The sequence below is a fragment of the Lissotriton helveticus genome, chromosome 10 (genome assembly GCF_964261635.1).
Source record: "Lissotriton helveticus chromosome 10, aLisHel1.1, whole genome shotgun sequence".
NCBI lineage: Eukaryota > Metazoa > Chordata > Amphibia > Caudata > Salamandridae > Lissotriton > Lissotriton helveticus.
In genome coordinates, this window is record NC_136071.1 from 1,128,061,820 (window position 1) to 1,128,088,445 (window position 26,626).

The 26,626-nt window shown below is 45.6% G+C and overlaps 1 protein-coding gene and 1 long non-coding RNA gene across 3 annotated transcripts in view; one reads left to right on the forward strand and one right to left on the reverse strand.

The window, feature by feature from the left end:
• Positions 1 to 10,751, forward strand: part of LOC144784856 (uncharacterized) — a 326,690-nt gene extending 315,939 nt beyond the window's left edge. For both annotated transcript variants that reach the window (XR_013601709.1, XR_013601710.1), the window contains exon 5: positions 8,185 to 10,751. This is a non-coding gene — a long non-coding RNA (uncharacterized LOC144784856). The remainder of the gene's footprint in view (positions 1 to 8,184) is intronic.
• The window catches only part of TRIM71 (tripartite motif containing 71), a 314,764-nt gene that overhangs the window by 178,707 nt on the left and 109,431 nt on the right, over positions 1 to 26,626 (reverse strand). The window lies entirely within an intron of this gene.

Consider the following 26,626-nt stretch of genomic DNA (forward strand, 5'->3'; position numbering starts at 1 on the left):
TCCTTTAGTCTGTTTTCACTTTACACTCTCAAAATAGACCTCTAGCCAGCTACACACACATAGTCGTATGTTGTTTTTGACCCACAGTTATTTGTTGTTTTTCTCATAGTCTGCTAGGGGGATACTAACGGTGCGCAGGTCATTAAACCGTCCCTCGAACCCTCCTTTAATTATTTTGTATGTTGTAGTCGTGAACATTGCCTGTGCCATCTTGCTTAGTGGGTATTTCTATGTGCACGTAAGCTGCAGCCATTTTACTCATCAAAGCCATTTTGTACTCTGTTGGTAACCTTTGTTTCACCCTGCCCTTACTAACATCTCTCTGACCAACCTGGTATGTGAGCTGGGGGCTATAAACTATATTGCCACGATGAACATAAACACCACTTGCTGCCACAAACTCGTTTTTCCTCTCATCTCTGTTTACAGGCAAACCCATAGACACTCTTACACAAAAAGCTTCCAAATACCAAACAGACTCTTGCAAACATGGTTTATTGCACTGCACACAGCAAGACTTGTTTTTGCCAACAATGGGACCTGTTTTAATCAATAGAACAGACTCTTAGATCTGGCCGGTCTCACATGTTTTAGACCCTGAAGAAAGGTCCAGCTGCGAGATAACATTGTCTGTTTTGACCTGGGTAGGGGGATAATTAGTGTTGGGTTTGTGTGGGAACCTGCCCGGTATGGGAACCTGCCCGGGGCGGGCACTCAAGCTTGTGTAACCATGCTAATAAAACAGATGCATGGTGTCATACCTGTATAAAAGGAAGAGCCAAAAGAGATGCAGTTAGAACACCTCCCTGAGACATCCCGGTGTCTGCAGTTGACGTGCTTTCCTCTCGAGAGTAATGAACCTTTTTCTTGCCTTCCAGTTTCCAGCGCCTGCCTCATTATTTTGATAGCAAATCCAAAGTGAATTAAAGGTGACCCTGTGCCGGGCAGCATTGGGGGTCTTAGGAGACTCGCTGCTTTTCACAAATTGGCGTCCCAAACGTGGGGTCCATCAGAGACACGTGGGTCCGGTGAGAGAGGTCCTAACGACGGAGTGAACATCTAAACGATTGGAGTTAACCTGCCCTGAAAAGACCCTCCTCGTCTGGCCGATCAACTGAACTTCAGCGGTTCCAAACGGACCTCTCTCGAGTGACCTGCGGCCCTGACTGGGACCTTAGAGGAGTGCCGCATTGATATTGGAGTGAGAGGACAAACAGGCGCTGGAAGGGAAAGACTAAGAACTGTCCATACGGTCCGAGTAAGGTCGTGAAAAAGCGACAAATTGATTGATTGAATAGTTTGATCGAATACTAGTACACTTTTGAGTTATTTGAGACATTCCCTGCTTGCAAACAACAGAGAATAGGAATATTCTCTCTCTTTGCAGACAGCGAAGGACAGGTAGTGCAGGCTTTTTGTCTACATTTGTTTGAGATATTCATTTTGACCAGTAAATACGTCATGCCGGTTTTCTCTGGATTGTTTTGTAGTTGTTTAGACCGGACCGTTTGTTAGAGGTCAGTCAGCCGGCTCTGCCGGAGGGCACCCCTAACAAAGACATGTACGTTAAATATGAATTGGCCTCGTGAATATTGATTGATTGTTTGAACAGAAGTTACTATTTGCAAATAGTAAAGGGCAGGTAATGCAGACTTCTTGTCTGAATTTAGGATTAATTGAGAGATTTATTTTAACAGATATCCATCATGCCTGTCTTTTCTAAAGTTGTTGAAAAATGTTTGTTTAAGCTTGAATCGTTTGTTAGATATAAAGTACGGTATTTGTCCCATAATGTATGGCTCATTGTGGAACAAATACACAAGAAGAAACTCGATTTTCAGTGGCCAGTAGAATGAGTAATTCAATTCTAAAAAGTTAAAAAGATGCAGTACGCAGAAACAACGCTAAAAGAATAGTCAAGATATGTTTTATTTATTTGCACTTCTACAACATAAGCAATTTGTAAGATCCTGTGTTTAGATATGTCAATGTAGAGGATAATAAATTCAGTCTCTTTTACTTCGCAGCTCCCTTGAAGGAGCAAAAGCACACATTTTTCTCATTGAACATTTTGGTACTACTATTGTATAGTTTCCAAGGGAGTACTTTAGCCAGATATTGGTTGACTGTGAGCCCCAGGTGCATTCTGGTTCTTGGGGTCCTAAACCTCGTAATCTTTATTTTGCAATGCAAACCATGTGTTTAACCTACCTTCCCACCCACGTTATACTCTAATAATCTGAGGCTTACCAGGGGTATGCTATCCAGTCTAACATTAGACAGAAGTGAGATGTAAATCTATTAAATGAAAAGAGAGAAAATATCTTCCCTATACATATTACTTGCATGGCCAAAGCCAGGGCTCGGAGAAACATCACAAGAAAGCTCATTTTAAGTGTTAGCATTTGATGTCCATGCACAAGTTACATGACCTGAATGAGCATTTAAGGAAAGGCTCGCTCCGTTTTAACCACCCACAACCTACTAGGAAAAAAGGTCATCTGTTTAGATTGTAATATGGAAAAGCTTTTCGAGGCACCGCATCTTAGGAGTCTGGCGCAAACACATATTGCTGGTTTTAGAAAGGCACAGCTTCTTTTATGTCATATACAGTGGTGCACCCTGCACAAGCATTTACGGCATGTCCTAGTCAGTGGTTGCGGAGTCCATGGGTAGGTCTGCCAGCCCTGGCAGTTACAAACCTGTGGTTTCCAGGCACAGCTGTGCCCCCACGTTTTTTTTGTTTTTTAATGGAGCTACACTGTTTCCCCCATCTGCCCGCAAACTGATCTCCATGCAAACATTAAACGAGTTTGTTTGTGGTCTTGCCACTGTAACCAAGATGTACACCCTTAGAAACAAGGATGCACCCAATGAAACTTGCCACCTACTATACTTTCCCTATTCTGTGAATGGGGACAGCCCCAGACCACTGTTGATTGTTTTTTTAATGAAAGCATTAATCCATCATCCCCCTACCTTATACTGAATACCTATGGCATCTGACCTTTTCCTACACGCGCTCTGTAATGCTGCACTTGAATGATCCATGTAGTGAACGTTCCGCCATTAGTTAACCTTGCCGCAATAAATCTTTCTGGGCTTCAATACCAAGGTGCCAAGGACTGCATCTCAGAGATGAGTCTGATTCGTGGTGGGTTAAAAATCTTCATCATCACGTGTATTGATGGGCTTTAGATGCTGCCCCCGCCTTTTCTTTAGGTTTTAGCGGTGTTTCAACTGAAGGTTGGAAAGGCTTAGCACTGTCTTTTATGCGAAAATAGGCTAGTGTTATGAAATTGTGCATTGTGTGTAGGGACTACTCTGAGTGTGTGAAATGTTTGCATAGTATGTATGTGTTCACGTCATGTGCATATGGGTCAATATGAGAACGCTTTTGTATGGCTGGGTTGCTAACCAGGTGGCCAATGGGATGTGAAAAACAGGCCCGAACCTGCTGCCCACATGCTTAAGACAAATAGCATTTTTATTAAAATGTGACATTCCTTACTAAAAATGTGTCTCCTGGAAGCCAGTGAATGGGAGGGCAGTTTACATCAGGAGCCTTAAGGTTTATTGCAGTACAAAGAGCTCGGCTCCAGCAGGTATCACAAGTGTGCGACCTTTCACTTTTCCTAGGAACACTTTCTATCCTATTTAGACCAAAGTAACGCACACTAGTGAGAATGATAAATTTGATTTATGTACTGACCAAATGGAGAAGTGAAGGGTCCCCAGGGTTGAGGTTCATCCTATCTCCCTCCACCCAAAAGTTAGAGACATTGTCATGTTTCAGATTTACCTCTTCTTCTTCCATCCACATAGAAACATAAGAGCTGTACCATTGCACATCTGACTGGCATCCCTACTTTACACCTATACCTCAACTCAGACTCTCATTGCTAGATGTTGGGGGACACCACTGTGAGTATTAGTACGACTGTGCTTGTGTCCAACCATTAAAAAGAGTAGGTATTTTCAAAAGAAGGTCACCTGCTTAGGTAATCTACTGTCAAAAAGGGGGGAAGGAAGGAGCCTGGCCCCTGGGTAAATTAAATGAACTATGAGATGCGCGACGTGCATGAAAAAGTCCTTTTGTGCAACTAACACTGCGTTTTTCTTCGGTTTCTGTGCTTGGTACATGTATTGTCGCTTCCTATTCTGTATTGTGCGCATACAAAGACTGTGCGTTTTATTATTATTATTTTTTTTTTTTACCATTTGTAAAGCGCGACACGAAGGCCCATGGGCATCTCGGCGCGAAGTAACTGCAATGTTTGACCATCGAGGGGGCCAGAAGATCACTGATTAAAAAGCCAAGTTTTGAGGTTTTTTCGGAAAGACCATAATGAAGTGCTGGACTTGATCGAGTGGGGCAGAGAGTTCCACAGTTTTGGAGCAGCAACGAGGAATCTTCTGTCACCCCAGTTGACAGATTTAGTTCGGGGGATCACCAAGTCCAGGGAGCTGGAAGAACGCAGTGCTCTGGATGGACAGTAGAGGGTGAGGTTCTGAGTGAAGAACGATGGAGCAGCGTTATGTAGAGCCTTATATACCAGGCATAAGGTTTTAAACTTAATCCTCTTCCTCACCGGAAGCCAGTGAAGTTGTTTTATGTGGGGTGACACCGGGTGGAATTTAGGGATTCGTCCTAAGAGCCTGGCGGCCGCGTTCTGTATAGACTGCATTTTTGTTAACACTCTCTCCTGGGCCCCTAGAAACAAAGCGTTACAATAATCTAGGGTGGAGAGCACCAGGGAGCTTACCAGCGTTTTCGCCATGTTTTCAGGTATGAAGGGCAAAATTTTTTTGATGAGCCTAAGTTTATGAAAGGCTGAGGAGGATATCTGGTTGGCGTGTGGAAGGAAGTTCAGGCGGTTGTCGAACATGACTCCCAGGTTCCTCACTTTGTCGACCGGGACTGGAGCCTGGCCCATGGATGGTGGCCACCAAAAGGGGGACCACTCCGGAGAGAGATTACCAAAAAGTACCACCTCCGATTTATCGCAATTTAACTTCAGACAATTGTGTGACATCCAGTTCCCGATAGCCGACATACCCTGGTTGAACATATTGGCTTTCTGAAGCCCATCATTTTTGACGGCTAGGACCAATTGAGTGTCATCGGCGTATGAAGTGAGGCTCATCCCGTGTGCCCTGATGACATTGGCAAGGTCCGACACATAAATGTTAAATAGTGTCGGACTGAGGGAAGAGCCTTGGGGCACTCCACACGGTAGTGACAGGGGAGAAGATTCAAAAGGTCCCACAGTAACGACCTGGGTCCTATTGGCCAAAAAAGAGGCCAAAAGATTTTTGGCGTTACCTTGAATGCCTATGCTCTCGACACGGTCGACCAAGGTGGTGTGGTCGACCGTGTCAAAGGCAGCCGACAAGTCTAATAATATCAGGACGGCAGTGCCTCCTGCATCCCGGATGGATCTGATGTCGTCCGCCGCTTTAACCAAGGCCGTCTCGGTTCCGTGGAAGCGACGGAAGCCAAACTGAGATTCATCTAGGCATTTATTATCCTCAATGAAGGAGGAAAGTTGAGCATTCATAATTTTTTCCACTATTTTAGCTAGTAGTGGGAGACTGGCGATTGGGCGGTAGCTTTTGATTTCATCTCTATCGAGGGTGGGTTTTTTGAGCAGCGGTTTTATTAGGGTTTTCTTTAGTGACTCAGGGTAGATGCCGGTGTTGAACATGGAGTTGCAGATGTTGGTTATGGAGGGTAAGACTGCATCCATGATAGGTCTCAAGACCTTCAAGGGACATGGGTCGAGAGCCGATCCCGATTTGATGGTGGAGATTGTTTTTAGCACCTCCGGACACGTGACCTCGCAAAACTGCGAGAGAATGGGTCCTTCAGGTTGAATGGATGGCCTGTGGGGGAGAGTGACATTATTGGCGAAAACCCTGTAAATATCATCAACTTTGCTGAAGAAGAATTCCGATAAAGCGTCGCAAAGGGTTTGAGACGGGGGAGGTGTGAGATCCACAGAGAAACCCGCTAGTTGTTTGGTGCTCTCATATAGGCATTTATTGGAATTTTGGGCGGTTTCAATTTTATTGCAGTAGTACTTTTTTTTTGCATCCAGGATAAGCTGTTTGTATATAGCTACCGACCCTTTATATAAGAGTTTGGCTTCGGGTGCGTAGTCCTTCCGCCAGTGTCTCTCTCTATTTCGGCACTGTTGCTTTTGGGTACGCAGTGCCTCTGAGTACCATGGGGCCGAGGGGGTAGATCTATTGCGTGACCGTTGTTTAACTGGGACCAGATCTTTGGCTGCTGAGCTCACCCAGTTGTAAAATTGGGACGTGGCATTGTTAGGGTTCGGAGATAGCGTTGGGAGGGTGTCATTAAGCAAGGTTTCCAGCCTGCAAACATCTAGATCATCCCATGCCAAGTAGGGGAGACAGGGGTTAGAGTGGGGTTTGTCGACCAGAGGGTCGATTACTGGAAGTGAGGCCAGGATGAGATGGTGATCCGACAAAATTAATGGGAGTATTGCTGTGAGTTTAAGGCCCGGGGCATTAGAAAAGATGCCGTCCAATGTGTGACCTCCTTCATGCGTAGGGGAATGAACCAAAGGGGATAAACCAAAAGTAGACATGTCAGCTAAAAACGTAGCAGTGTCGGGATTGTCGGGCAGATCAAAATGAATATTAAAATCACCTAAAATGGTGAAGGAGTTCTCCAGCGCGGATGTTTCCAGCAGGGATCTGTGAGCCCCCAGGAAATCACCCCTGGGTCCTGGTGGTCGGTAAAGAAGGATCCCTTTAAAGGTGTAGGAGGGGGTCAATTTTATTGCGAATTCTAATGCTTCGCAGGAGGTCAGGGGAATTAACATATGCCTTACGATATAGGTGTCACGGGCAATGATTGCAATGCCGCCGCCTTTTTTCTTGGTTTGCCTGTCCAATCTGTAGGTGGTGAACCCCGCTGGGACGGCTATGACAAGATCCGGGTCAGATGCTTGTCCCATCCACGTTTCCGTCATGAACAGGATATCTATTTTATGGTCCTGTTATGTTTTCCTTAGGCTTATGTGCTTATTATGCGAATTGTCCTGTACTATTCTACGTGGTAAGTGCACTGCTTGTTGTCATGCACTCTCTCTCTCTCTCCCTCTCCCTCCTTGAGCCTACCTACGCTGTCCAAGAATGACCATGCTGGAACCAATTCCATAAGACAACTGGGTGGACTCACTCTTAGCTATTCACATCATAGAATGCTGTGAATACGCTTTTGAATAAATGAAGACACTGTACCTTACAAGTACACGTCTAATTGGCTTTAACACAACAGTGTTTGAACAAATTGACAGGAACAAAATACCATATTATGCCATGTTACTGCCCCTCCTTTTTGTAAAATGATGGAATTTTAATTGGCTGAAAATGAAAGGACGGATAGACGACTGATGTCCCTTAATCTGACCCTTAAAAGGGAGCTGTATGTCGGTGGCTTTCGTTTCAATGCCTTAGTATCACCATCCTCGTTCATGTTACCACAAAAATTGCATATAAGTTGTAGGGACATCGCAAGTCCTTCATTAACTAGTGAATTAGCTAGGTTGTAAAGGATGATGTAAAAATACGAATAATGTTTACAGAAAATGATTTGAACTAAACTGAAAGGAATGTTGTAGTAAGCCCTGCTGAGTGGGTACTGAGGCCAAGATGTTTAGTTAAACGTTATTGACAGGATGGGAAAGTACTCCGCCTGTGTACTTTATGGTGCACAATACTAGGAGGGGTACCGTATGCCCAAGATAATCGCACATCACACTTTTTATTGTGGTTAGCAGATCTTGAAGAAAATATAGCCCTGCAGGAATTTGTAACAACAGGTTTTTGCTGGAGAAGTCAGTTTAAATTTGACAGGCTATATAATTAATAATTTTAGATTTCTTGCCACAACCATAAACGTAAAAGGAATGGACACAAGAGATAATATATATGCTGAAAATTACTAGAGGTGTTTGCAGACCTGCACAACAGTGAAGGTTCATGAGTTAATAATATAGACAGATGTAAAGATTCAGAGTATCCATATTATATTCCTTTTAAGTAAATGATACATATTTCCCCAGCTGTTTGGGATTGGGAGAAAAAACTAAATTGTGTAACGTCTTCCCCTGCCAGTTCTCTAAAAATGTGTTTTATACTTTCTACTAGATTCAGGACGCCCTCCAGTCATTGGAAGAGAGAGGTCGGACGTGAGGCACACCCTGGCTGCTCGTCATGAAACGCCTATGACCACGACCAAGGTGGAGCCGCAGAGCAAAGATATGCTGGACGAGGCAATATCACCGACAAGAAGAACGAAAGAGAGATGGGCTGTCCAGAAGCCCCCAGCCTGTTGGTCTACTTGTGCCTGAAGTCTCAGCCCATTGGGCCTAATTGGTGGGCTCACTTGTGTGGAGTCTCTGCCCCCCTTGGTCCATCTTCAATCTGACCCCACTCCACCCTCTCTTCCTTTGGCTCCCCCAACCCAATTTTTCACATGGGGTTTTAATCCACTTGATGAAGGAACAGTGCACGAAGATAGAATAGGGTTAGTAGGGATGGACTTCACGGATCAAGAATAAGGTGCGGGTACACTGTCTAAGGTACCAGCAATAGATTAGTTAGTGAACAGGGCAAAGGGACTGTGATCCCAGAGAAAGAACGACCTCACCCTGCAACGGGGAATCTGGATCCGAGCTGGACGCATAGCTCCACCGCTGGTGCTCAACAGCGCCAACGCTAGATGAACAATGGGAGCCTACCAGTGATGGCTCACTGCAAAGGACACTGGAAAGAAGAGCTTTGACAAAGATCATTCCTTGACCATCAATTATATTAGGTTAAATTTCTCTCCCAATCACCTTGTATTCATTATGCCCCAAATGGACAAGAAAAAGGTCTCCCTTTGAAATTGCACATCAATTGCATCCATAGTGTCATTGTATTAATAATAGCATAGGAATATCATACCATATGGAAGAAAGAGTAAACTGTGTATCACAAGTATTATACAACGCCAGTTACCATCATGAATATACTTATTAGTTTGGCTCCTCACATAGTCCAGTTCTCAATAATGCGCTTAATAGTCCTTATCCTACAAAACAATTAGTATGATAGCGCCGGGACACCCCGTTGGGGTAGCTGCGCGCTATACAAAACACACAAATAATAATAATAATGATAAACTCGTTTTTGTGTTAGAATGAATTTACTGCATCATCTTGGACTTATGCTCATCACCAAGTTTAAACGTGTGGTACAACAAATACCCTTTTGTATACACTGTCTCCCAGTTTGTTACATTCACTGCATAGGTTATTGACAATACTGTTTGTACTGATAGCGATCTTCTTCTCCTGCTGTCTGTGCATCTGCCTATACAACCTGTATGCCACCAAAGACTACAATGAACAGCCCGACTACATGTTTAGCTATGGGGCAGGAAGTAAAGGAACTTATGGCGATAAATATTGACAAAGAAAAATGGACTCGATAATGATACCATCCTCTCCTCTACCACCCTCATTCCCCCTTTAAACAATTATCATTGTCGGTTACCCACCCTCTGCTTCATGTAGAATAATGTTAACTTGTACACCACCACAACAGTTGAACCTGAACAAAAATGACCTAGCTTATGTTAAAAAGCGGGGACTGTTAAAATCGATAAACTTTAGGTGTACATAAGCGGCGTTCATTTATGTTCACCACAGCATATTGTTAAAGGTAAAATGACGGTCGTGAACATTGCCTGCGCCATCTTGCTTAGTGGGTATTTCTATGTACACGTAAGCTGCAGCCATTTTACACATCACAGCCATTTTGTACTCTGTTGGTCACCTTTGTTTCACCCTGCCCTTACTAACATCCCTCTGACCAACCTGGTATGTGAGCTGGGGGCTATAAACTATTGCCACAACGAACATCAACACCACTTACTGCCACAAACTCGTTTTTCGTCTCATCTCAGTTTACAGGCAAACCCATAGACACTCTTACACAAACCGGTTCCAAATACCAAACAGACTCTTGCAAACATGGTTTATTGCACTGCACACAGCTAGGCTAGTTTTAGCCAACAATGGGACCTGTTTTAATCAACAGAACGGACTCTTACATCCGGCCGGTCTCACATGTTTTAGACCCTGCAGAAAGGTCCAGCTGCGAGATAACATGGTCTGTTTTGACCTGGGTAGGGGGATAATTACTGCTGGGTTTGTGTGGGAACCTGCCCGGGGTGGGCACTCAAGCTTGTGTAACCATGTTAATAAAACAGATGCATTGTGTCAAACCTGTATAAAAGGTAGAGCCAAAAGAGATGCAGTTAAAACACCTCCCTGAGACATCCCGGTGTCTGCAGTTGACGTGGTCTCCTCTCGAGAGTAATAAACCTTTTTCTTGCCTTCCAGTTTGAAGCGCCTGCCTCATTTTGATAGCAAATCCAAAGTGAATTAAAGGTGACCCTGCGCCGGGCAGCATTGGGGGTCTTAGGAGACTCGCTGCTTTTCACAGAGTAGTCCTCATGACAAAATGCTCTTTGACTCGTTATTTAGCTTGTGCTAGGATGTATATGGTTCTGGCTATTGACTAGCTTTTGGCTCATCTTTCACAGCCTGTGTATATTTACATGCATTCCAATGTTTTGTATTTTGAATTGAAATGTCTAACCATTTACTTTTTGCCTTCTGTAATCTTTCTTCCATTTTAAATAAATCTTCATGGTTTGTACTTTGCATCTTTTCTCGTGTAGATTTTCCTGTGTAGATTTTCCTGTGTGGATTTCCTATGTGGGTTCTAGGGGTTTTCATGCAATTTCCTATTTGTGCTTAGGGCTCGCATCCCTTGAGACTTGATCTAATCCATCTAATTGGCCCTTGTAATGGTTAAAAATTAGCACACAAAGGTGGGACTGTGTTACTTCTGTAGAGTAGGGAGACTCCTGCGTTCAAGGCATTCCCTGAGGATCCAATGTGATGTTAATGCACGTTTTTTCCAAAATGTGCAGCCCGACTTCCCAAATGAAGCCCCCAGTTCCCCAAATGCTGCTATAGAGAGTCAGAAAAGCTTCTATACATGCTTGGTGCAAATCTTTTGCAGGTGACTGACATATCACTCAATTATAGCCAGGTTTGTTATTTCATTCTCCAAATCAGTGCATTCTGGGACTTACAGTCCTATGCTTCTGTGGAACCTGGTAGATTGACACACCTGATGCTTTGTAAAAGGAAAGCATTGAAGTAGTTTCGGATGTTACACCGTTTCCTAGGGCTGCTTTCGTTCCCAGCAATGTGACCGAGCTGGAGGAAATAGCTGCTTTTGTCACAGACTTTGAACTGGTTTTAAGAAGCACGGACGGTGAGCCACTTTGGGAAGTGCGTTGGGTAAGGAAGTGGGCATGTGAAACCAAAAGGATGTAACCATGCGGTGGCAACGACCATGTTTGTGCAGAGCCAGCCCGCCTCGCACATTAATTAGTTATCTCGCCACAGCAGAGGTGACGATGATGAGGGGAGCCGCGGGATGGGTGTCACCCAATGCGGTCGAGAGCTCACGTCGCTGACAGACTGCAGAGCGTGCGCGTCTTGTTTACATCTGCCCAGGCAGCCGCATGTGAAGGTGGGACACAGCTCCTCTACCTGAATCTGCTCAACTCAAAAACTCCTCACAGAGCATGTACGCACTGAGGCAGGTGAGAAACGTACACTTTATTCTGTTTTTGGTTGTTTATGAGACGTGACCGAGTTAAGGGTTTCGAGGGATTCTCCATTTGCATTTATTTTCAAAAGGTCAAATACATTACCTGAGCAAGCACGGTTTATACTACCTCCTAGAGAGGTTCCTTCCAGCACCACTGTAAGCCTCTACAGAGTGTTTGCTTATAACTTTGTGGCATTATATTGTATTTTGCTACCCTCAGACTTGTAAATAGACACCCTCCTGATCCAACTGTACAGGGTAAGAACCAACTGATTATATATCAATCTCGACTGGCGGAGTCACGTAAAAACCTAAAGCAGTTTGAACCTAAATGAATGAACTATTTTCCTCAAAAAAACCTTCTCTGGAGTTCTTGTTCGGAGAGGGTCTTTCGTTTTATACTTATGCTTTTTTTCTTTCACGACTTCATTTCACAAAATTGTGCATATTTTATACATTACAAAATACACTACAAGAAAGACCCCACATACTCATTATTAAAAATCTCACATACAAAATTCATTCAACACGACAAACTGATTCTCATCTCCACTCCCACACTCCACTTCATACTAGACATTCACCTCCCTTCCACACAACCCAAGCTATAATCGTTTTTTTATATAATCAACATAAATGTTTTAGTTGAGAAACAAAATCGCAAGACCTATGGTGCAAAGATTATACAATTATTCTAAACGTCAAAAACCATTCACAATAATACAAAAACCATTCACAATAATACAAAAACACTCTCTAGGTCACAACTAGCAGGTCGACGTGTTTCGAACACCCCAAGTCAATGGTGTCTCCTCCGGACCAACAAGCTGAAATGACACTAGAAACAATTCAATGGTCATGTGTGTTTAATTCTATGTGGCTATGTTATAAATAAGGTTGAAGCTAGCAGCAGTGGTGGCATTTCTCTTTGTTTGGTAATCATCTCATTTTGTAGCATATCCACCTCTTTTTGTAAAAAGAGACTAAAAAAGTTGCAACAACCAATCAGAATAGCCTCACCCCATAGAACCCTCCTGAGAGACCCTCAGAGCCTCAGATTTTCTACCGCACGTTGTGCTAAGGGAGTCTCCTATGAGCTCTGCTCAGTTTTTCTTTCTACAACTCAAATTTCAACCTTTTTTCTTCAAATGTCGGATAATGAGAAGAAGGCCTTGTTCAAGGCTTGTGCTACCTGCTCAAATAAGAGGCTATATGTGGAAGACGATAAACAAAGATTGTGTTTGTTGCTTGTACCCAGACCACAAAGCCACTGAGTGCAAGATCTGCAGGACCTTCTCCACTAAAACATTGAGGGACAGAGAAGGAAGACTTCTGACCTGGCTGCAGAAGGTGAAGTCCAGAAAGGAGGTTGTTTCCAGCAACAGTGAGGATTTCTCCTCAGCTTCCTCCACAAGATCTAAAAAGAGGGGTAGGTCGTCCCCTTCAACATCTAATGAACCTCCGTCTAAGGCTTCTCAAAAGACCTCTCATAGGTCTAGTCCCCAAACATCTCCTTACTGAGATGTAAAGGAGAAAGAGGGATTGGCGTCTGAGGTGATTTAGAGTCAAAAGGGGTCTCAAGGGCCTTCTGTTGTCTCTCCACCACCTGGAAAAACAAAAGGTGTTAAGAAACCTGTTCCCCTACCTCAGGAATCGAAATCTGAGAAGAAAACCCACTCGTCGACGGTGGCATCTTCAGGTACGTCGACGGCGAAAATACATCAGACGACCATTTCTACCTCGTCCACGGGACCATCGACGACGGCGTCGACGACGACAGCCTCAACGACGACGGCCGGAATTGAATTCTCTACGTCAACGACGACTATGGCGATGACGACGGCTACATTTATATTGACGACGAGCTCGTCGAGGATGCCGTTGACGATGACTCTTACCAAGACGACGACACTCTCGTCGACGATGACTCCATCGACAGCACAGTCGACGACGACCCCGTCGACGATACATAAAGTGAAAATTTCAATAAAAAGACACCAAATTACACCGGATATGACATCCCCACGGAGGGTAACAGCTTTTCCTCCAGCCTTACTTCTAGATGAGGACGATTCAGAGGATGATGAGGAGGAGGAGGAGGATGGCCCATATGGAGATGCTTACAGTCCATCTCAGCTCCGGGTACAATAGTAGGACTCTGACTCAGATGGATATTACGAAGAACAGCGTCAGCCTCTTCCTAGGGAGAGAATACAAGAACAGTCTCAAAAGGGTATGGTCTCTATGCCCTCCTCTTTGATAAATGACCTGCAAGCCATGTTAATGGATTACAAGAGAAGATTTCTTTCCCAACCCTCCGAATCCATACAGCCACCTCTTCCACCACCGCCTCCTTCCTCTTCAGTTGCTGAGTTTCAGCCAAGGTTACAGGAACCGGCAGAAGAGAGACAGGGCATCGCTTCAGGTCAAGTGTGTGCTGATAATGAGGACGATTCCTCTGATGATGAACGAGATGTAACAGATGTCCCAAACCCAGATAGGGAGTGGGACGATTACATTATTCCAGATTCACCGTCTCCTTCACCGGATCCGATAGATTCACCTCCAGTTGATATTGGAGGTTTCCATAACCTCATGGAGAGCGCTTCTAAAAGGTTTAGCCTTCCAGTTACAATGGTTCAATCGGACTGCTTCCTCTATGATTTCAAAGAATCATACAGGAAATCCATCCGCTCTATTCCCATCATACAGCATGTGTGGTCGGAGGGTGTGAAGGTCATGCAGTCTCCAGCAACCGTTATTCAGGTTCTACCGCGGCTGGAGAAGTACAAGGCCCCTGATGGTAGTCCCGCTTGCCTTGTTGGCCAACCAAGGCCAGACGCTGATCTCCCAGGCTGCACAAAGGAAGTCGAAGAATCCATCAGCTCCTCTGGCTTCCCCACCGGAAAGAGAGGGTAGACGCCCGGACAATGTGGGCAAAAGGTTTTCGTCAATGTCAAGTCTACTAGTTTGTGCCTCCAATGCACTTGCAATTTTGGGACGATATGATCGCCAAATGTGGTGCGATATGTCTCCGTTTGTGGATCAGCTACCAGAGAGCGGTAAGGCGGAGGCAAGGAAGATTTTAGAGTAAGGGGAGCGATCTTCCTTGGAAATAATTGACTGCGCCATGGACATTGCCACCACTGCTTTTCGTGCCTTGGCAGGTTCAGCTGTCCTAAGAAGACCAGGCTGGCTTCGGGCTACCTGGTTTCGCCCTGAGGTTCAAAACAAGATTTTGGACTTTCCCTTTGATGGTGATGTGCTTTTTGGGAAGCATATAGATGATGCCTTACAAGATATCAAGAAGGACACTGAGACAGCCAAGTCCTTAGGCACTCTACATTACCGCGAGGTACCATTCCGTGGAGCAAAAGGCAAGAGTTTTTCCAACTACAGAGGAGGATATCAACAACGATACTCCTCATATGGCCAATCGTCACAGACCTACAAGCCACAGTATTCTCAAATTCTTGGGTCTTTGTACTGTTCCTCCCCCTTCGGTAACATCAGTGGAGGGCAGGATTTCTCATTGCCTACGCAGCTGGAGAATCATTACATCTGCTTCCATATTATTGTTTCTTGATTGTTATTACTCTGTATACTCTTGTATGATTGATACCCTATTTTTGCATCTCACTGTCTACGGAATCTCATATTGATTTAAGAGTCTTGTTTATCCTACCTACTGTTTCTGTTAAGCGCTCTGATATCTGCAAAGATCTTGTTCGCGCTATATAAAACTTTAAAATAAAATAAATAATAATAAATCAGACCGGTGGATCCTAAACATCACCCGGTTTGGCCACACATTGGAATTTCAACAGCTTCCACCATCCAGAGCTCCCCGCGCCACTGAGTCAAAACATCTGCGACTTCTGCGTCTTGAAGACCATCAATTATTCATCAAAGGGGCTATAGAACCTGTGCCTCACTCTCAAAGAGAAGAGGGATTCTACTCCAGGTTCTTCCTGGTTCGCAAGACGGAGGAGAAGTGGCGTCCAATATTAGACCGAAGGGAGATCAACACCTATCTCATAAAACTGTCATTCAGAATGATATCCCTTCAGGATATTCTACGTCTTCTCAATCCAGGAGACTACATGGCAACTCTGGATTCAGAAGACACGTATTTTCATGTACCGATCCATCCAGCTCACAGGCGATTCTTACGCTTCACAGTAGCGAAGAACCACTTTCAATTCAAGGTACTTCCTTTTGATCTCAGGTCCGCCACACAGATATATACAAAGGTCTTAGACCCAGTGGTGGCATTTCTCAGAAGACAATCTCTAGAGGTCTTTCCCTACCTAGACGATTGGTTGATAAAGGCTCCATCCTTTCAAGCAGCTTCAGCAGCAGTCAACAGCTGCATTCAACTTTTTAATCAACTGGGTCTACAACTCAACAAGTCCAAATCCAGGTCGGTCAGATTTCTACGTTCCATTCTGGATACAAATCTCTGCAAAGCCTTCCCTTCGGTGGAAAGACAGAAAAGACTCGTTCTCTCAGCTCGTCTCTTGCAAAAGAAGAGATCTCGGTTGCTCCGGCTGTACAAGTCGCTCCTAGGATCGATTTCATTTTGCATACCATTAATTCCGCACTGCAGGATGCGTCCACTGCAGGAACAACTAGGCAAGCAGTGGTGTCAAGCAGAAGGCTCATTCGGCGACAAGATAACGGAGACACCAGTAATGAGAAGGGCAAGCGGCTGGTGGACGATAAGAGACAATATCTCAAAGGGTCTCACTTTCACGATCGCTCCAGCTCCCATGGTTCTCACCACGGACGCTTCACTAAAAGGCTGGGGAGCAGTGTTGCAGGATTTACATGTGAGCAGTCATTGGATGCCCGAGCAGTGCAAGTTCCACACCAATCTACTAGAACTCCAGGCCATTCATTTAGCTTTGCAAGCTTTCCTTCCAAGGATTCGGAATGCCACGGTGCTGGTCCGTACGGACAACACGACAGCCATGCATTATATAAACAAACAAGGAGGAACAAGATCCCGAGTCCTTTCAAGGGTAACCCAAGAAATACGGGATTGGGCAATTCTCCACAGGATTTCTCTCTCAGGTACACTCAACACAACAGCGGATGCCTTAAGTCATCTAAGATCAAGTTGTCACGAATGAGAACTAGATCAGGGCACCCTCGACGAGGTCTTCTCCTGTTGGGGCTCTCCGACCATAGACCTGTTTGCGACTCCAGAGAACAAGAAATGCCAATTCTACGCAAGCAGGGATCACCATCAAGATTCACTGGGGAATGCTCTTTAGATAGCCTGTTCTGGCGCATTTGTTTACGCCTTTCCTCCAATACTCCTGATTCCAAGGCTAATCGGGAAACTCAAGGCGGAACCTTGCAGAATGATCCTGATCGCACCAGCGTGGGCTCGCCAGTTCTGGTTCACAGAGCTTCTTCCACTCTCTCAGGACCAGCCCATTTACCTGTGGCCCATTCCCTCTCTACTGACAATGTCTCATGGTCAAGTGTTACATCCAGATCAGAGCTCACTCCAATTGACAGCATGGCTCCTGAACACAGAGAATTCCAGTATTTGAACCTCACTAGAGAGTGTAAGGAGATACTATCTCAAGCCTGTGCACCAAGTACGAATAAGACTTACAATGCCACTTCCACAGGAACACCATCAGCATCACGAGCAACTCCGACGACACCCTCACAACCGCCGAACACCTGCACTTCCAGATCCACACCGACCCCAAGACCACCCTCAGAGGCACCCTCATCTACAGACCTCCGGGACCATGAACACAATTCAGCGAAGACATCGCAGACTTCATCAGCCCGCACGCTCTCCCCTCCGCTGACTACATCCTCCTCGGGGACCTCAACTTTTACCTGGAGAACAACAACGACCGCAACACCGCCACCCTGCTGGACAACCTCGCCACCCTCGGTCTCAAGCAGCTGGTGACAACCCCCACCCACTACGCCGGACACACACTCGACCCAGTCTTCTCCTCCAGCAAGGACATCTCCTTCAGCCACGCCACCGGACTCCACTGGACGGACCACAGCTGCGTCCACTTCAGCTATAGAAAGAACACGATACACCACCACCAGCAACAGGTTGCACGCAGAAGATGGAACAAGATCACAGCCGACCAGCTCGCCGCCTCCCTGAGCCAGGACCCCCCCGCCAGCTCAGCAAACCCCAGCCAGGCCACCAACAACCTCACGAAGTGGAACAGCAACTGCGCAGACGACCTCGCCCCACTAAGGACCCAGCAGACCCGGCAGTAAGAAAGCACCATGGTTCACCGACGAACTCAAGAGCTCCAAGAGAAACTGCCGAGCCCTCGAGAGAGCCTGGCGCAGAGACCCAACACCAGACAACATGACCATCCTCAAACTCGCCACTCGAAAACACCACCAACTGATCCACGCCACCAAGAAAACCGCCTTCAAGGAACGACTGGACAACAACGCCCACAACAGCAAGGAACTCTTCAACATCGTCAAACAGCTCTCCAACCACAGCTCAGGAAACGACATTACCCCATCGCAAGACCTCTGCAACTCCCTCGCCTCCTACTTCCACAACAAGATCGCGGACATACACAACAGCTTCAGCACAGAGCCGACGCACCCCACGACAGCACCTGCACCCCCCACCACCACCCTCCACGCATGGACCCCGATCAACACCGAGGAAACCATACGCACGATGAACTCCATCCACTCCGGATCTCCAACCGACTCCTGCCCTCACCACGTCTTCAACAAGGCCGACTCCGTCATCGCACCCCACCTGCGGGACATCATCACCTCCTCCTTCGACACAGCGACCTTCCCGGAGAGCTGGAAGCATGCCGAACTCAGCGCTCTACTAAAGAAACCATCAGCGGACCCCACCGAACTCAAAAACTACCGCCCCATCTCGCTCCTCCCGTTTCTGGCCAAGGTCATCGAGAAGACCGTCAACAAGCAGCTGGCCGCCTTCCTCGAGACTAATGGATCCCTCGACCACTCGCAGTCCGGCTTCTGGGCCAACCACAGCACCGAGACCGCCCTCATCGCTGCCACTGATGACATCCGAGCCCTGCTCGACAACGGGGAAACAGCGGCCCTCATCCTCCTGGAGCTTTCCGCGGCGTTCGACACTGTCTGCCACCGCACCCTAGAGCAGCGCCTCAGCAACGTCGGAATCCAAGAGAAGGCACTGGAATGGATCATCTCCTTCCTCGCCGGAAGGACTCAGAGTCAGCCTCCCCCCCGTTCAGATCAGAAGCCACCGAGGTCATCTGCGGCGTGCCCCAAGGTTCCTCGCTCCGCCCCACCCTCTTCAATGTCTACATGAGCCCCCTTGCGGCCATCGCACGCCAACACAACCTCAACATCATCTCTTACGCCGAAGACACCCAGCTGATCCTCTCCCTCACCAACGACCCCGCCACCGCCAGAGCCAGCCTACACGAGGGGATGAAAGACGTAGCCGTGTGGATGAAGAACAGCCACTTGAAACTGAACTCGGACAAGACGGAAGTCCTCATCCTGGAATCTGCTCCCTCCGCCTGGGACGACTCCTGGGGGCCCCCCGCCCTGGGTAGCGCACCCAAACCAACAGACCACGCACGCAACCTGGGCTTCATCCTGGACTCCTCCCTCTCCATGACCAGACAAGTCAACACCGTCTCCTCGTCATGCTTCAACATCCTGCACATGCTACGTAAGATCTTCCGGTGGATCCCCACCGAGACCAGGAAGACGGTCACCCAGGCCCTCGTCACCAGCCGATTGGACTACGGCAACTCCATCTACGCCGGAACCACCGCCAAACTCCAGAGGAGACTCCAGCGGATCCAGAACGCCTCAGCAAGACTCATCCTCGACATCCCCCGACAGAGCCACATTTCCGGACACCTGAGAGACCTGCACTGGCTCCCGGTCAACAAAAGAATCACCTTCCGTCTCCTCACCCACGCTCACAAAGCTCTCCACAACCAAGGCCCAAGATACCTCAACAGCCGCATCAACTTCTACACGCCCACACGCCAGCTTCATTCAACCAACCACGCCCTCGCCGCCGTCCCCCGCATCCGAAGAGCCACCACAGGAGGAAGATCCTTCTCCTACCTCGCCGCCAAGACGTGGTACTCCCTCCCGACCCACCTCCGCCTGACCCAAGACCACCTCGCCTTCAGGAAGCAGCTCAAGACCTGGCTGTTCGAGCAGTAGCGGACCCACCCCTCCCCCAAGCGCCTTGAGACCCTCCGGGTGAGTAGCGCGCTATATAAATGCTGTGATTGAATGCTAAATGGAAACTTTTCTGCGTATGGAGCCAGTGGCAGAATCTCCATCCATACACTTCAGCTCCTCACCAGATTTTGCCTTACATGCTTTCTCTAGCCAAGTCATGTCAGGCATATTCCTCCATCAAGTTGCACCTGGCTGCTATCTCTAGATTCAGGCGGACGTCCTCCGGTCATTCTCTTTGGTCTGCGAGAATTATCAAACAATTCCTAAAGGGCCTTTTCAGGGTTTTTTCCTCCAGTCCGGCCTCCGCCTCCAGTCTGGCAACTCAATTTAGTTCTGGCTCAGCTCATGAGAACCCAATTTGAGCCTACTCACAGGGCAGATCTTAAATTTATGTCATGGAAAGTAGCTCTTCTTTTAGCCTTAACGTCGGCGAAAAGGATAGGTGAGCTCCAAGCTCTCACTAGTGTGGAACCTTTTATGCAGTTCAAGAATACACTTTAATCTCAGAACAAATCCAAAATACATTCCAAAGGTCCCATCCGATTTCCATTGAATGAGCCGGTGGTTTTGAAATCTTTTTTCCCCTCGACCATCTTCACCAGCAGAAAGGTCATTACATTCCTTGGATATCCAAAGATGTTTGAAATTCTATCTGGAACGCACAAAAAGCTTCAGGAAATCTTCCCAGCTCTTTGTTTCCTACAGTGCTCCACTTTCAAAACAAGGCATCTCTCGTTGGATTTCCAATGCAATTCACTTTTGTCACCAAGAAGCGGGCAAGCCGCTGGAAAGACTTGTTCGGGCTCATTCGACGAGATCAGTCTCATCATCTGTGGCTCTATTCCCTGGGGTCCCGATCAGAGACATTTGTCGAGCAGCTACGTGGAGCAGTACCCACACGTTCACGAAGCATTACTGCTTGGACTTTTCAATGAGAAGCGAAGCTGCAGTTGGACAAGCAGTCTTGAGAATTCTTTTTTAATGAGAGGTCAGCTTTCCCTACAATCCCTCCTTCCTGTATTGCACATTTTGTATCTCATACTGTTTTCCTTTTCTATGGTGGCATGTTACGTTTGCTTCCTATGATAACAAGTATAATAGGATGTATTGATACTCATGTGACAAAATGTGCTGTTATTGCTTCCTGCTAGCTACTCTGATACAAAGCATGGGAATCTATGAAAGTTCCAATACTGGGGCAAGAAAACAAGTTACTTACCTGTAGCTTTAGTTCCCCAGTATTGGTAACTTACATAGATTTCCGTGCGCCCACCCTCCTCCCCTTGGGAAAGCTCAGCCTTTTACAGATATGTTACTGTTACACAACGGCTATGAAAATCTGAGGCTCTCTCAGGAGGGTTCTATAGGGTGAGGCTATTCGGATTTGTTGTAGCAACTTTTTTGGTCTCTTTTACAAAAAGAGGTGGATATGCTACAAAATGAGATGAGGCCTAGGCTTCTCTTTTGTACCTACTGCTATGGTATTTTCTTTTTACCGAGGCTCCCATTCCGACGACTGGGGAATGATACAAAGCATGGAAATCTATGAAAGTTACCAATACTGGGGAACCAAAGTTACAGGTAACTTGTTTTCTTATGATTATGAGAAGCACGGAATTTGTTGGATACTTAAAAGGTTTTCAACGATATGGTAACAAAGTGTGGGTCTCCTGGACTACACATCACTAGAAAATAGTTCTGTTGGGAAGCCCTTGTGCAGAAGGTAGACTTGATTATATACAAAAATATTGCCCAACCATTCCCTTGAAACAAAGTCATCTGAGATCAAGATAGAAGAAAGACCCAAGTCCACAGATTCACGAAGGAAAGAAGCAAAATACAACCAAGGTACTTTGAAATACGTGTCTGATTCAGATTGATCCCATTGCAAATTTTACAAATGATATATAGTACACCAAGATCCAATTACACCTGTTCTGAAGAGTGCTTCGGCAGCATGTCAGAGGAGTTTGGGGAAAGGACACTTCACACCTACGTCATTTTTTCCAGAGGTTACATGTACCCTGTGCACTGCTTTGAGAAAATCCAGACCCAGGTCTAAAGGCGCGAAAAAAGAAAATACCATCTTAACATCAGGTCTCCGGAGTGGGCGAGATATGGTTCAACTCCCATCACCACAATCTCATTTCTGGTGTCAAGTCACAGCCATGTGACCCCCTCCCTGCCCCTCCTACCAGTATGGAAGATATTGGTCAGAAATTTCAAAATTCAGGCCAGCACCTAGGACATTCAGATGCGAGGAATCTGCAGGTAGAAATAGCCATCAGAATGCAAAATACCTTGCTCTGGGTCCTGCATCAACTTTAATCAAAAGCATTTCACTTTCCCGTTAGAAAGATTAACTTCTTCCACCAACTTTCTTGTTAAAAACCAGAGCACCCAAGCAGAAGATGTCTGGACCATAAACCGAATTGCTGCAGGAATAAGTCCTGGAGCCACCAATAAACATTGCTTCACAACAGCAGGAACTCCTGGGTGTCCCCTGCTTGCCCTTTCCTCTCTTTCCATCTGTTTAAAAAAAAAAAAATCAAAAAAAGGCAGCGAGGAGGAAGCTTGGGTGGGTTGTTAAGTTGTTCAGTCATGGGTCTTCACAGCAATCAATCACCCAAGACCTTCACAAAAGCAGCTGAGACTATCCTCTCCACATTGCCCCATGTCCACAACAAACCAGGTCAACTCTTCTCAGCTTAAACACCAACAAAAGATTACATAGTAAAGCGATGAATGTTAAACCGGTGTAATTAGGCTGTTTCTAAGAGCTACCTCTTTTCAACCAAATAAGAGAATAGACGCAAAGGTAGAAGAAGGGCTTTGCCTAAAAATCAAGCGGGCAAACTTATGAGAAGCCGGCATCAGAGAACTGCTCTACCTTGACCCACTGGGGCAGCTTTCTTTTTAGAATGGTTAATAAAGCGTTACAAAATTGCTTACCTGCGTAAAATAAATCCATGTGTATTTATTAAACAAGCAAGATGGCACAGTGTGATTGGCACACAGCAAAGATCCGTGTAGCTTTAGTGGCAGTTTTATCAAACTCAGATGGTGGTTAAGGAAATAACACCAACAAGCGGCAACCCAATTCAGTTGGTGGTGGTGACTTGTATAAAGCTTGCTTCTGCGGCACTGGTACACAATCAAAATAGAAAGGATAAAGAGGGCAAAAACAAGAGGAGAAGAATGGGTAAAGAATTCCTTGACCTCCGACCTCATTAACTCCATTGTGCAGAACTTAACGCCAGTGAACCCAACAGTCTCACCAATATACCAGACTAAACTAACTCACTTCAGCAGAAAAGAACGTGCTCGAAAAAAAGCAACTAAAATACTATGCCGGATACAGAAGTTTTCAGCGGAGTTTAGGGTTCGTTTTCTATTTTTTATGTATTCATTTATATATTTTTGTAACCGCACTGATGTGGGTTTTCCACTCACGCGCATTCTTCTGGATTTTCACAGCTGAAGCACCGAGTTCTGATGATAACAGGAGCACATATTTGACAACGGACAGGTATTCTAACTCGGCAGTGCCAGCCCGACCCCCCTCGGCAAGGTTGGCAGGAGGAAGTGTGGTCTAGGAGCGTTATCCCCTCAAAGGCACACGGTACAGGTGTACCTGACCTGAGGGGTACAAGAACTCTCATGGGCACGTGCAGTGCTGCCAAGCCGGGAAGCACTACACGTGAGATAACACCAGCCTCCGCCCTTAGTCAAAAGTCAAAATGTCCTTGGAAATAACCAAGTACTACTCACAGCCGCCTGAATTATTTACCCGACCGATGGGTTGCCAGCAACATCTTTCAACAGTCAGTCCACTTCATTGGCCTAAAATGACAACAAGGTGCAAGGCTCGGAGGATGCTATTTGAATCTGTCCACAAAGATCAGGCGCTACATAAAAATACAATTGTATTTTACACCAGAGAACAGCACAACCTCGGAGGCATGCAATACTTAGTACTTCTATGAGCTACAATAAATAAAATACAACTAATACTTGTAGCCAACCACTTTAACAGGCATATGTGGTCAGTTTATACAGGCTCTTATGGCGACAGAAATGATTATGTACCCAGAATCCCACACTTTGACGAAGAGGAAATAGTCAGCGCTTAACTACCAGACCACACACCAGTGGATTTACTTCTATAAATTCCAAATCAGCAGTAGACAATTTCAGAACACACCTTTCAGCCACGTTCTAGTTTATTACATTACAACTTTCTTGCATGAAAGCAAAGGACGGGTATACAGGAGCCGTCCTTATGGCAATGGTTTTGTGAATGCTGGCCACCTTATCATGGATCCATTTATCACATGACTGTCCAAGCAATGGACTAGTTCACAGCATTTCCAGCCTTGCCACTGCCAGAATATATTTTTCAGCCCGGTAAGGTGCATTTTTTAAAACACCTGACTTCCTGGTAACGGTGCAGTTTACAATACACCTTATTGTACTGTAATACTGTGGCTTAGTTCATGCTTTCAAGCCCGACAAAGGTTACATGTGCAACACGTTTCCAGCCAGGCAGTGTTCTGTTGCAATAGAAACTAGGAGAAAATAGGAGGTCAACGCGGTCTTGCACGGTAATTTAGCATCTTCGGGAAAATCAGCCTTGGAGAATTTATATCAAGAATGCTGATCTCCAAAAGCGATCTAATTTTGACCATTTCAGTTACTCGACACTGTTTACCGGTGACTTGCACCACTCACTTGCTAAGCAGCTGGAGGGTCACCTGCTGATGATCATAGCACCTTTTGTTCCGATGAAAACCCCTGTATTAATAACACCCAATAATCAAAATGCCTGCAAATTATACAGCGTGGTCTTTCTTGATTATGTTTAAGGCAAGGGACTCCTTACAACTAACTCCACGGAGCCCTCGTCTATGTATGCATAGAAATCCTTGAGGATTCAAACTTTTCTTTTAAAGTGTGCTGACCACTTTCTGTACTTTCAATACATGTTTTTAGATTCTGAGAACTGCACAGTTACACGCTTACCTTTTGTAGTAAGTACCCAGTACTAATAAGGTTAGTGAACCAACATCTACTAAAAAGCTCTGCTATAATCCATTATCATGGTCCAGGGTGCTCCGTTTCCTGTTGTTTGGAATAATTAACAGAGTGGATTTATTTTACCCTCCTTACGCACTCTTGAATATTTTGCTGTGATTCTTCAATACGTTTTCCCCCTTGTTTCTTAATACAGAAGTATATTTTTCCTCCCTGGAATATTGGGTTGGCCCATTTCAAAGCATACACAGCAAGGGCCATGATCAAAATAATGGTAACTCACAATAAAAGTCGAAGTAATTCGGTTTTACTTTTGCAACCTGAACTGAGATGCTTAAATAGGACGCTGCCGATAATGTGATTTGAAAGCCCACGATGCAAAAAACAATTGTGGGATTTAACAAATAGAATTTATATCGAACAGTCAGAATCTGTGAGACAATACAATGCTCCAGTGTTAAATACACTCGATCAAGGACAACTTCATTTGTATGTGTGAAGTGGCACAATTTTCTTGCACACGTGCCGAAGGATACGTTTATTGAAAGATAGCTGACAACTGACCAATGATTACATGCATTTGTAGACAGATTAATTTACATGTATGTTTGTGATCAGTTATGTTGAAGCCTAGACACAATGTTGTCACCGCCTGCACAGATGGGTGGCTACTGAATTATTGTTGAACAGAGTAGGTCTTAAGGTACAGATGCATTTGCAGGAAAGCGAGGCCAAGGTTTGTCCCTCATCCAGCCTGGATCCGAGTGTCATGCTGCCACGTCAGCTTTAGAAATATCCTAAACTCCTAGTTTTATCTTTACATTTTGGAATTCATATATTCACATTCCCCTTTATATGTGCAAGGCTAGAAGTGAAAAAGAAAAAAGATAAGGGATAGTTTTCTCCTGCCCTGGGAGGACGAACGATCTAGCTTACAAATGTGTTCTTATGTTATGTGTATTTGTGTAAAGCCCAAATCACCATTCGGATATCCTGGCGCAGACGCAAGAGCTATATGGGCAGGGTCAGGGCTAGGTAAGGAGCCAGGCTTTCAGTTTCTTGTGGAATTCAAGAACCGAGGCGGAGGCTTCGATGTGTAGGGGAAGCTCATGTCAGGCCTTAGAAGGGAGGAAGGAGAAGGCCAACTGCTGGATCTGGTTCTGCGTATGGATTATCATCCAATTATGTTGCCAGATCCACAATCATCCTGCGGCAAGGCATCCTGGATGTAAAACAAGAAGCAAATAGGAGGTGCATGTACAAAATGTACTCGTTAATTTGTGAACACTTAATCAGAACCCCCAGTTTTATTATTTCTTTTATTTTTTAAACAGAACGGTATTGTAGTTTACAACATTATAAACTTTCTTTCAGTGCACAATGTTATAACGTACATAGTAGTATTCGCTGTACATCATTTCTCATATACCTGCAATTGACCGATTTAATGATAGCAATATAATGTACATAACATTTTGGTATCAGCACGTCCCAATCCTAACGGTGTCTCCCCCAAGCCCACTCTCTCCCCACCCTTGCTTCTGCCCTAGTAGGACATAAAACAGAATATGCAATTTATACCCAGTGGTCACTTAGTGTGCCCACATATACAAAGCTCCCCACAACCCAAGGTGTGTGGGAATCGGGAGTG